Source organism: Simochromis diagramma, unplaced genomic scaffold, assembly GCF_900408965.1.
Source record: "Simochromis diagramma unplaced genomic scaffold, fSimDia1.1 OVJJ01000685.1, whole genome shotgun sequence".
Classification (NCBI taxonomy): domain Eukaryota; kingdom Metazoa; phylum Chordata; class Actinopteri; order Cichliformes; family Cichlidae; genus Simochromis; species Simochromis diagramma.
Window position 1 is genome coordinate 17,145,916 of NW_024387477.1, and position 13,547 is coordinate 17,159,462.

Here is a 13,547-nt window from a genome sequence, read left to right on the forward strand (position 1 = left end):
TAGGACATCTATGTTTTAGAAGAAGGAGAAGCTGCACCAGCCACTTTCCCTTTCCTAGTCAGCCAAGACTCTAATGATGGACTGTACTGACAGAGAGCCAAAAACAGGCTGCACATGCTCTCTGCAGCCACTCCTGCTTGAAGTAAATGGATTCTTGTGTTTAATCTCCACAGGGATCTGTTGCTACACTGATACTTACACAATGAGACTATTGGCATCTATTGGCAGCGATACACACATTTTCAGCACAACAGTGAAACACACTGACACTCGCTTTACATTCACTGTCTAAGCACACAGTGGAGTTAACATTGCACTATATATTGGACTACAGCGATCAATGAAAAACTGGACTATAAATGAAAAAGCTCCACATGCAAACTGAAGAATACAACACTAACCCTGCTTCTCCTTGTAGTGCGCGCTCCGCAAACTAATTTAATTTACCAATTTCAGTTGTTCTGTTTTCATTGTTAACATGACCAAGGTACCATACAAATCACATGAAGAGACAATGCAGAATGTATGCCTACACCAGACTCGGAGGCAAAATCATATCCGCTGTGTTCATCCCTGGATTGCTGGTTTCCTACAATGTGAGCTGTGCTAATAGCCAGTTTGGGAAGTAATAAGCTAACTCATTTATCTAGAGAAAAGAGAAGCTTGCTGATCTCCTGCAATGCACAGTGAACATGAAAGAAGCACATTTTTTGTTGCAAAAACCAGATGCAGTCTAAGAACAGCAAGCTACCGCTGATTCTGAGCTTTCAGTGTAAACTGAGCTCACAGACTGATTGACCGAATAATGGCACAGAATCTCTCATATGTATTAGATTCCGGAAAATGCTAAATCACATTCTGTAAATTACTTGAGTGATTCCTGCCAAAAGCAATTTCATTTCATTACCAGAAGAAATGTAATCACACATCGTAGCTTATATACTGTATCGGCTGTAAGAATATTAATGATGGATCTACAAATTCCAGTTGAAAGAGAAAAGTTTTGGGGTTTTTTTTTGTTCAAATGCATGAACCATTCTTCTTTTGTACTGTTAATCTCTTATTTTTCTTTAAAAAATAATCAACTCTCCTGTGTGACTCTGTCTTTGTGACTGAAAATATGACTTATCATTAGCTTAAGTATTAAAACTTCTACATACAGGAAACCTAATCGGTAATTATACTCTGGAATCTAAATAGTGCAAACATTAACAACCATACGCCTCTTTCCTTAAAAATTCTAAAATGTTGACAGCCAGAGAAAAGCTACAATAGTAACTGTAAGAAGCAAATGATGAAACCACATATATAGAAATGCAAAATGTAATAGATTTTTATTCAATTTGGAGTAGAGAGACAGATACTCCAAACTCTCAACGAGGCGAAATGAGAAATACAAACCTTGAAATAGATTTCAAGGTTGAAGCCTGACAGTGATGTAAAACTGTTTCATAGAAATTACATAACAATTACACTTTCCTGGCAGTTAAGGTACTTCAAAGAACATATGTATTTTTAATCCTTGAGTGGTAGAGCTTATGTTTTTGAAATCAGTTCTCAAAGAGAAGTTCATATCATTTGTGTCTAACTCGATGAACCTTTAACTCAATAACTCAGTGTGCATCCGCGTGCGCGTGTTGTTAGACTTATAATTTAATGACTCTACTTTATTAAATTTGATATGCACAGAGTTCAAATAATTAGCATTTTCAATCACAATGTAATAATCTTCATTGTTTCACTAAAAATATTCAGAAGCCAAAGTGTATCCCTAAAAGAGTAGCTGATAAAGATGTCTTGAAAAGACAAAAAGCACTCTGAATTAATATCGTGATATGAATCAGTTAATTTAGACATGGTAACAAATTATTATTTAGGGACAGCAGTTAGCTGTTTCTACTTTTACTCTTTTAAAAAGCTAAAAAAATGAAAATTAACATGGCTTAAGAGAATGACAACAGATGGGGTCCTGACGTGTTCAAACAGGCACAGCAAGAACATACAAACTCTACTACAATTCACTTCAAATGCAGAACCTTCTGGCTGTGAGGCACCAGTCCAACCACTGTATCACCGAGCTGTGGTTGAGTGTCTGAGTACCTTTTTAAATCCAAATGTTACATTTAGGCTTTTATTTTAGATGAAATAACAATTGATCCATACCAGTTAAGATGTTTATGTCTTGATCTCGACTCTATCTGAAAAGGAACTGGACCGATGAGCTACTAGACATACTGCCTTTACTGGTACGCTTAAGTGTTCATTAATTGAAAATACTTACTTTTCTGTTGAGCCTCAAAGATGTATTTTTCTCTGTCAAGTAGATAAGAAAAAGACTGGATCTAGAGTATTCATTACCCAATACAGCCTGGACAAGGATCTTCCATAGTAAATGGACCTAAGTCATTAAAACTATTGATTAAGATGGTGCATTACCATTAAGTGTCAGATCCAATCATGCTAAGCATGCACAAGCAGCATATAAGCTATTTAAAAGCTACTTCCCCTAAAAAAGTAGAAGAAAAATAATTAGATTTAGATTATCAGAATGAGCATTGTTGAGAGTTGGTGTAATATGCTGCTTATCCCCTGAAAAAGCAGAATCACAGCAGTCAGATAACCAAACCTTTTGTTTCTGTACAGAAGGACAGAGTGTTGAAAACACACTGCTGTCTGCAGCGATTCAGTTTTGACAACAACAAAAGCTAAAGCAGCTCAGTTGGGTAGATAGTGGAGAGGTCATGTCAGAACTTTGCTCAATAAAGTTTGGAAAATAATGCCTGGTGAGTGTTAAAATCACATTAGTGCACTTCACCTAAATCTGAAGACCAAATACCTGCAAATTGGCAAAAGCTTGATGTTGGTTGTTGTAGAGCTTGATGAAATGGAAAGGAATGGACTGGCATTTACAAACTGCTTTTCTAGTCTTACTGATCACTGAAAGCATAAAGCCACATTCACCTTTTCACACATTTATACAGCACCCTTGTTTACGCCCTTAAGTTCTTTACCTTTCCTCCATAGGCAATTTGGAATAACAAGCAATACAACTGACCAAAAGTCTTTTTACAGCAGGAGTTAGATAGATTACCCAGAGGATAGTAAGCAAGACCAGATTCAAATTCAGAGGCTTCCAGCTTCACCATATCATGGTTCAGTAACTGAACAGCTTTGATAAGAAACTCTTACAAACTTGAGAAAAAGTTTATTTGACAAATTCAGACTTTCACAGATGTGACATCCTTAAATACCTCCACTTTTGAGCAAAGTAATCAAAGCCATAATAATATAAAAGTTTATCAAAACATTGTTACTGTTAGAGGGAAAAAATATAGAAATGTAATGCTGCTTAAACTGGCGTTTTATTTTTGGATACAACTGATTAAGAGACACGATTTGCAGAAAAATACTTCCTCAGCATTGGGCAGTGAGAGGCAAGTGCATCACCCACTTTTTATTAATCTTCTTACCCCTCAATAGTTCCCAGCAAGCATACCGCTATATCCAGAAACACTAGAGCTCTGGTTTCACCACAGGCTCTGACCTCTGGAAACCAAAGACACTGACCATAAACTGTTTTTTCATGACCCTAGCCCAAATCAATAGAATCCTTTGGGATAATATCAACATTACACTCCCATACTGGCAGCAGAGAAACAATCTGAGGAGCAGGAGGGGGGATTACCTGCTGACTACTGGGTAATAGAGTTTTCCTCCCATCAGGTTCTCAAAAAATGGTCAACAGCACAAAACTGTCAAAAACAGTCCGTACAGAAAGGAAGCAATGGAGGGATGGGAGATGGTGTGTGATGCAGCAGTAAGACATGAAAAGTCAAAGAAGCAGGGGGTATGAGGGTGATAAGAAAAACTAGGGAAGAGATACAAAAAGAGAGTACGGGGAGAAAGGGCAGGGCAGAAAGATAGAACACCTCTACAGTAGAGGACAGACACAGCCTTTTGACCACAGCCTAGAGCCTCATCTCCTGCCGCTTATTGAATCCCCTATTTGTCGATAACAGTATTTCCTGCCAAAGAAAATAGTGCTGGGAGCAATTACTTCACCGAGCCTGTCAATTTCATTTTGGGGGGTTAGGGGAGCATTGAGGCTCATTCCCTCCTCCTCTATCACCTCTGTCTACCTTTCTGTATGCCACGGGGAGTGACTGAGTGCAGTGCCTTCTATCGAGGGCAGGGCAGGGAGACAATGCCAAGGCGCCTGCACCTCCACATGTCATCTTCACCTGTAATGAGCTTATAACAAGCTGGCAGCTTCTTCAGTGCCCAGTGCTCAACACACTCAGGCAGACTGATAGATACATTATTCAGCTTCTTTGTCAGCTTACTGGAAAACCACATAAGCAGCAACATGTCTCGCCTGGAAGTTAGTGCTAGGAGATAGCTTCCAGGCCAGACATGCCTCTGTCATTCAGTCTGCTGCGCGACCTCTCTATCTTTCTCACACATATGCACATATGCACAACAGGGTTTTGTGTATGGCTCAGAATGGGCCTTTGGGGGTGACGGCATGCGGCAGTAAGCTTGATCATTCTGTACAAAGGCAATGCCTTTGTTACCTTATTTGACAAAAATGATGTCTTTTTCTGGCGTTTCTGATGATTTGATGAACTAAAATATGTATTGTGAAATTTCATAAAACATACCATCTACCAAAACAACCTGGGAGAAGTACACATGCTCTTACCTAACTGGAACAGCTGTTATTTAGATAAAAGGACGATGATGGTACAATCACACAAAAACCTTAAAATAATCATGTTTGGAGACTTCTTCAAATACTACTTCTTTTACTGTTTAGAAAGAAATCGACATACTTACAACATAAGTCTATCGTATACTCTTCATTATTTCCTTTTAACAGCATTATCATCATTTTGTGAACAGATCTGTGGCCCTCATAACCAGGGGTTAGAGCATTCTGACACCTTTGATTAAGGAAGGATTAAATCTGATAGCCACTTTAATACATAATAATATCAAGCAAGTTCATTTTTCATGTGCTACAGCCTGGAGATTTTGCCAGCTGGTGCCACAGAGATACTCACTCAACAAATCAGAAAGTAATGTCACCCCGTGGACGCACCTGCACACGTTAAACACATGCCTGCCATGCGTTCATGTGTGCAGATATCAATAAAGTTGTGGTCATGGTACTTTAGCATCTATCTAGTGCCACAGAAGGGAAGAACATAAATGGAGCTGCTTTTTTTTTTTTTTTGAAGTGACAGGTAATTTCAAATGTAGATTACTTTTCTACAGGCTGGCACACAATCTGTCTGCCAGCTACTGTTACAGTTGGTGCGTTTGAAGACAAACGCTTAATGTGTGATAACCTCCTTGTCAGAAACAAAGAAAGATTCAAAAGATGCAAGAAGGAAGGACAGGAGAAGAAGATGATTAGTTTGAAATGTGAGGACTTTTCAAAAAGCAAAACTGGATGAAATAAGAATTTAAAGCGTGGATGCAATGTCCAAAATGATAATAGATTTTTAACGATCACTACAAGATAAGTTCACAAAGTAGCCTATGGAGTTCCTATTGTCAAATATCTTTGACAAAAACAGATTACCATTCAATTTGTTGCCAAAGATTGTGGGAGTATTTTTTCAATGCAATCTTTACCCCTTACTATTAACCACTCATCGCCCATTCCCATCCAACCACACTCACCCTACTGACACATCATGATGCAGCCATGACCACAAAATAACACAAGACGATGCAAATCAAAGGAATAAATAAAGAGAAACCCACAACAAACCAAGGAGTTACAAAGAATAAAGTAAAGAAAGAATAAATACATATAAATATATCTCTAATTCCATTTAGCCATTTTGGAAAGTTGAGGGTTTCGCATGATGAACTCTAGCTGAGGATGATTCTAGCTACAAAAGATCCAACAAGATGCATAACAAGTGTTTCACTGACAGGTCATGTGGTGGAAGCCACCTCTGAACCACCAGTGTTTTGGCAGCGGTTATGCCTGGCAATCATAATTTTTCGCTATTATTGAAAACCTGGAGTCATCTAATAGAAGATGTAATACTGAATCAACAGATCAACAGTAAAATTAGTATTTGTCAGCACTGACAGGATGTGCATTGCTTTGCACCAAAACGAGAACACTTCAGAACATTCCCACAAAGAGCGCTTTAAAGTTCCCACAGTAGCAGATAAGCAAAATGTACAATAGGGCGATCGTGGCTCAAGAGTTGGGGGCTCGCCTTGTAATCGGAAGGTCGCCGGTTCGAGCCCCGGCTCGGACAGTCTCGGTCGTTGTGTCCTTGGGCAAGACGCTTCACCTACCGCCTACTGGTGTTGGCCGATGGTGCGATATGGCAGCCTCGCCTCTGTCAGTCTGCCCCAGGCTACAACTGTAGCTTGCCTCCACCAGTGTGTGACTGGGTGTGTAAAGCGCTTTGGGGGACTAGTAAAAGCGCTATGCAAATACAAATACATTTACAATATGGGTGCGTGAGATTATTTTAAAGAAATGCAGAATAACTAGATAGACTGAATACCTGTGTTACACATTAAGGCTATTCTGAAGTGGACCAGGGCAGGCTGGTCCACTTCAGGTCCACATTTTTGGGGTGTAATAAATCAAAACATAATAAAGCATATGGTCCCCACTCTAACCTCCAAAAATCAAGACATCAATCACAAAAAACAAAGAAAGAAAGAGAGGGAAAAAACAATTAGTGCTTCTTTATGTCTAATAAATGAAAATTACTAGCACATCCTACTGCTCTATGTAAAAATAATACAATAATAAAGATAGAATCTGAGCAATTAGTGCATATGAAGCAGCACGACAGCTATGTTATAACTTAATTTCCTGTTCATTAGGAGTTGATAAATTAGTTGTATTAGTTATAGAGAAAAGATACCACAAGAATGGATACACAGTCTACCGACAGGTAGAAAAAGTGTCTCATGTCTCACCTTTTTTCTTATAATATAAACATGACCTATGAATAATGCTGATGACTTAACCGCCAAAGAAAATAAGTTCTAACAAAACAATCGCAAAGTGACCAGTGTGGAAGATTCTGCACTTAATAAATGAGAAATTCAACATTTAACACAATCTAAAGTTTGGCATGTGAGTGTGACAGCAGTCACAGTAAAGGTCAACAGGAACACGGATCAGTTGAGATGCTGGTTGGCTGGACAATGACTTTTCCCTAGCCCTACTTAAAGGACAGAGTTCTGGTGCCGACAGATAAGACATTTCATCTAGCCACCAGGGCGCAGGGCTCCCAGCACAGTGGGGGATTTCCCCCCAGACCATGTGGCCAAGTATTTCATCTCTTCCTCTCATCGTCCATCTACAATTCTGCCTTTTTTTTTCCTCTTCCCATATTTATTCTTTTCCCTTGCTATCTTACGCCATCCAAAGTCAGGTGTTTTTTGAAACGTGGGTAAAAGCTACAAAGAAATATGTGTTTATCTGTACACACCAGGGGCTTTTCTCCTCTTTTATTTATTTTCACTCTCCATCTTCTGCCTGTTGTGGTCAGAAAACAAAATCAGACAGCTTTATTCTCCTACGTCTGGGCAACTACAACCTGGTGATAACACGGACACAATTAGGCCTACAACATTCTTTCAATAATCAAGTCAATAGCTTGTCTTTGTGTCTAATATCTTTGTGTCCAGACAAGACAAGTTCACTACAAAACAGTAGCAGACTGAGAAGAAACAGAAAACACAAGAAGAAAAAAGCAACAATGCAGTATTGGGTTGGTTAAAAAAAGCATTGCAGAGTTTATTTATTAAACTCTGGTCTGTGGCCAAGGCATCGAGGTGTTTGTGCATTTCTGTGCTGATCACCACGGTCTCGAGTAGAGCAGGGCGATATGACCAGAAATATTTATCACGATATACATTTGAAAATGTGTGGTAACGATGTAACTGACGATATAATTGACACGAGACAAAATACTTTACAACTCCACAACTTTATTAGTTAAAAAAAAATCAATGTATTTTCAGTTAAACAAGCAGCTGTTTTTGCATTTAAGTTATATAAAAATGTAACAGTGCAAATGCAAATTCCTCGCTGACAGTTTACCCAAAAGGCATTTCCAGTGGAAACTGGCCGACATATCCTCAGCATAACCATGTATAATATCCACAAAACTTAAAAAGAGGTTATACACACACAATACGGTAATATTATGTTGAAGCACAGTACGTATCACTCCGCGAGGCTCCGCCTACGATAGCCGTAATGCTCCGACAATCCATCAAGCGGTGCGGGTTCGTAGCTTAGCAAAGTCGTACTGAAACATTTGACAGATTTTCCAGCGCCGTGCACATAAAATCGTTTCGAGGTCAGTAAACACAACCAGAGTTCATACATAAGGCACACGGGATTATAAGGGGCTCTGTCGACTTTAAGAAAAATCAAAGGATTGATTTTAAGTGCGCCGTATTTTCCAAACAACACGGTAATAACGACGGCCTGCTAGCATGCGCTACCAAAAATAGTGCTTTGTTGTGTATCTGAGGGACGAAAGCTAAACCAGTTCCACACCACTGAAGCTGCAGCATTTTTACAAACCAGTTCTGGTTCATCTGTTTCATTCAACGATCCTCTTTCGCCCTCCTCATTCTGCATCGCCGCCATGCTTTTTCCGCCATGTGCGTATGTAAACAAAAGCACTGCGCATGCACGTTTTACCCATATTCTATCGTGATATTTCATTTTCCTATCGTTGCCCAACATTACACCGGTATTACCGTGAACGGTATGATATGGCCCAGCCCTAGTCTAGAGGATGAGCCCACAAAGGCAGAAGCAACAATAACTCCACCCCCTCTTTTTTCCTTTAACACAAAGATGCCCACAATAGTTTGGCAAAGTAATTCAATTACTTATGGTTTGCTGCTTCTATATTTTTATGAGGTAGGGCTTGCTTTCTATGAATACACTGAAAGGTCAGATATAAAAAATGTATATACATTAAACCGTTCAACCATAGGGCTGAATACACATTTATATTAGAGCTCTAGAGTTTTTCCATTATTATTAAAGAAAGGACTTTTTTTTTATATACGAGCCTTTATTTTCCAAACAAGATGCTCTGATGCTTACAGAAAAACCCTGACATATCTTTAGATATCAGCACACCAAATAGGAATAGGCACACGTGAATGAAAGGTTTCTACCAGGAACTATATCACAAATAATAAAATCATTTATCGAAAGCTCTATGTGTGGGGTTTTTGTGGTTTCTGGCGGGGTTTTGTTGCAGGGCAGTTTCTTTGAAGGTGCTGCTGCAACAACAGTTATGAAGTTTCCATCCTGTAGCACTTATGTTGCAACCTTTCACCACATAAACTTTGCCAAAGTTAAACTAGAAGTCTTTGGTGTAAGCTAACCTATTTTTGAGACTTCCACCTTGACCTTTGCTATAGTAACAAGGGTGACTGCGTTCACCTTTTTTAAGTGGCTCACCTCCTTCCTTTGTCTTTCACACTTTTACCCTTCGCTTGACCCACACCAGACAGCTCAGGTTTTGGAGAAACCACACACAAGCACCGAGTATGTCGATCCTGCTGGCTGTGCTCCTGATACAAACAAGGTGAGGGCGAAAAATAAGCGACGTCAGCAAACTCTGGGCTTTCACCTGAAGCTCAAATTTGACCTGCACTATGACAACTTTCATCTACGGTAACTGAAGCGAAATGTTGCCCAAAAATATTCTGTTGAGGAACGCTGGATTCCTAATCATCACTTGACACCAGGGGGCAAAGCAGTGATCATCAGTTAAACTCAAACCAAAGTGTACTACTGGCTAAATGAAAAGGAAAATCCAGAAACTACTCATTAAAAGTCTATGCAAATAATAGCAAGCGAGTGAACCACTGTAACCTTTTGAACTGTGGAAACTTGAAGATGAAATTTAAATGTCTGCATGTGAATAAGAAAAAGAAATCAATGAAACACGATCAGGGGGAAAACTCAAGCACAGAGCAATCTTCATATTTAAAGCGAATAAATTACACACTTAAGAGCTCAATTAAAAAATTGATCAATAAAGGAAAAAATGCGCACATGCCCGATCATGTAATTTTGTATTTTTGCAAGAACCATTTACTTACACTTTATACCTTAAACTACTGTCAAAAGAAGATGCCTTGCACACTCCTGTACATACACGTGATGCAACTCTTATACCATACACCATGCTTTGGTCAGATATCATCATATGGATGATATGATGATGATTTAATAGTTTTTAGTTTAATTTCTTTTAAAGTTTAATTACTTTGATTTAAGCTCACACCAGTGTGGTCCTTACTGTCTGTGCAGTCTCCAAATAAATTGTGTTCTTTGTTAACCGTTTGAATTGGTGCAAGTAATTGTGAAGGCTGTAACATAACTTCCCCCACTGGGGAATTAGTGGGAAGTTTATGGCTACAGAAACGGGTATGGTTTTGGAGCGCCTACATGATCCTCTGTTTTAGGTCCTGGAACCTTAATGTCTGTAACTCCCTCGATCAGAACTTTGGCCTTAGCCTATTGATTTTCTGTAGCTGTACTGTAACAACTTTAACATCCCAATGCACATATATACACAGCCATATGCACAGTGGGCGTTCGTTTCAAAAATGTACCCAAATTTTACTCAGTTAACTTCAGCTCTCTCTCCTTTTTTTCTTCTTTTTTTTTTAAACACAGCACTGCTTTTTGAATTTTTTTATTTATTTTTTTATAATTAACTAAAGGCCACTGACGCCACAGTTAATTAATGCCTGACAAGTAGGACCGCTGGAAAGCTTGTAACACAAATTTTGAGCTTTTTTTTTTTTTTTTTGCATGTCTGTGTGTTCTTGTGTGTATGCGCACTTACATTAATATGGTTCTGCTCACACAATAGTGTGTGCATGCTTGAGAGCCCGTGTTTGCACACGTACGTTTGTTGCGTTATGTTTGTGTGTGGTGCAGAATATTCCCCTAAGCAGTTCTCCCTGTGCTTTGCAGGGCTCACGCCTGCACTGAATTTCAATGACACTTCTATGAAGATAGGAGCAGATGTCAGCCAGCTCACTGAAAGTCAGGTAGAAGAGAGTGAGAGAAGTAGAGGGAGTAAAATTGAATACATACTAGCCAGAGAGGGCAGTCTTAAGTTGCGCATCTACTTGTAGCAGTGTAGTACACAAAAGACGTGATTTCTTTTTACATGAAAAACAAGCAAAATGTGAGAATAAACTCAGATATCAACATTTTATTTTGTCTTTTCTACATTATCTGGATGATACCTGTTTAAGTCTTCCCATTATTTATCATAATAAGGGAATTGTTTGATGGCTAAAAGAGCATTTGGCTTTGCAGGTTTCTTCCTTTTGGACAATGGCCTCATAGTACCACAAGTGCCACATCTACCAGTCCAAAATATAATTAGATACAAAATATCTGTATTTCATAAAATCTAAAAAATCTAAATCTGTTTGTGAGTAATGTAAAAACTATTGGAAAAATCTGGAAAAACTGTGACTGGACCTAAACTTGCTAATAAACATTACAGCTAGAAGCTTCTGCACAGCTTTACTTGAATTAGCAAGAAATGATGTGCTTGATCCATTTACATTCTCATTGTAATGCATTATATGTGCTTGTGAGCTTTTTTCCCTAATCCACCTAAGTTGTCCAGCTACTGAGCGAATGTTAACAAAAGGTGATGAAATGGATAAAAGACAACTGATGGACTGGGTTTTGTGAGTTGAAATTCCATCAATAAGATCATTACAGAGACTTATGGATTTTTTTCTCCATTAGCTCAAACTAAAAATAAGCCCTCGCAGTGACTCACCCACACTGCTTTCAAGATAATGTACTACACTCCAACCACTCACCAATCAATTCAAGGTCAGCAGGTGGCTCAATATTGTCCCAAAAGTTTCCCGAAAGCACGAAGACGCGGGGTATTTTGCATGTAGATGAGGTGACAAAGTGGACAAATTTCCACAGTTACATAAAGTGTCAAATAATGACAGGAAGAAAAAACCTTGAAAGATGCAATAAGCCTTCTTGTCATTTGTTTCCCACTCATGTGCTCCCACTGTTGTGGCGGATGGGGTTAACAACTGAGCAGTTAAGCAGCTAAAGTCACACAGGATCTAATTTAGGTTTTCACTGTTGTCTCTGCTGCATTGATTGCAATGTGAAGGCCTAATGAACTCTGTACTTTGTGCTCTTGTATCTAGCTCTGGGACCTCGGGTGTGAAGCCAAGAGCTGCAACTACTGACTAAAAGTTTGGAAAAGGACTACAAAAAAAAGCCTGAAGGAAGAGAAACAACGCTGACACTATTAATAAATGAGAAGGAGCACTGATGCTGGTTTCCAACGTGTGACCTGTTTAACACACCTCTGTCCTTTTTCGATGATCCTCTCCATAAGGGACTAATCTCGATAAATCATGCATAGGACAAGCACAATATGGGGGCAAAAGGTCCACGTTAGTGTGATATTCATCTTTTCTCCGATGCTTTCCGAAGAGATTCAGCTGAATAACAACCCCAGTTCTACGAATAAACAACACTTCAATTACCTTTTGTTGACTTCAAAAGTTGCAAGAGATTATGTGTGTAGACACAACGTGAGGCAACAGATCATCAGCAAAACATTCATCCGGAGAGAGAAGTGGGTTTAAGGTGTCTAGCCATTATGAGGATGCATGACTAAGCCTGAAAGCTAATAGAGCGCTACAAAGCAAGCAATAAGAACCAGACAAGCCACAGAGCATTGTTTTACCTCACATGATTTGGACCTGAGAAGTTTATATAGAGCTTAAAGAATGATAATAAATATTTCAAATACACTCGGGCATGTATGCTGACTCACAAAGGGTCACTCTGTAATCCAGCAATAGTACACACACACATAGGCAGAGACCAGAGACGATGGAATGTTGTATTACTGTATTTGCTGAGGTATGTGTAACAGTGCAGACTGCCTGGTTCCAGCTTAGTTTCTCTCATGTTAGTGAGTGTAGTTTTGCTTTGGCCTTTTACCGCCTGCTGTTGGCCTTTTGTGTCTTTGTCACTGTGTGAAATTAATCAAGCTCTGCCGGCTTGGCCTTAGCCCTACGCTTCTGCTACTGATGGGTGCCAGACTGGTGATCCAAACCTCTGGATCACCCAAAGTTCACAGTCTTGTGTTTTACTGGTGCTATAGACTTGCCCACATTCATCTACACAGCTTGTGTGAAACAAAAGAAAAAGTTTACACAATAAAATCCTAATTGCATATACAAAGTGGGGGCCTCCATCTCACTCCCTAACTCTGAATGAGAAATAAGGATGTACTATTTTTTATGCAGCTTGTACTAAGTAAAGGTTGATGGGTCTATCTTGATTAACTTAACACATGCATACCCGTGCGTAATCTCTGCTACTGAAATATTCTGCATTCTTATCAGCAAAGCACACAAAACCCACAGACCGTCATTTTCTAGTCATTTCTCCAACCTGAGAACAAACTTTCAAGAATGTGCAATAAATAAAAGAGAGGGAG

The 13,547-nt window shown here is 39.2% G+C and overlaps 1 protein-coding gene across 9 annotated transcripts in view; it reads right to left on the minus strand.

Moving 5' to 3' along the window:
* diaph2 (diaphanous-related formin 2) overlaps window positions 1-13,547 on the minus strand; it is a 357,889-nt gene that overhangs the window by 260,286 nt on the left and 84,056 nt on the right. The gene's annotated exons all lie outside the window — the stretch shown is intronic.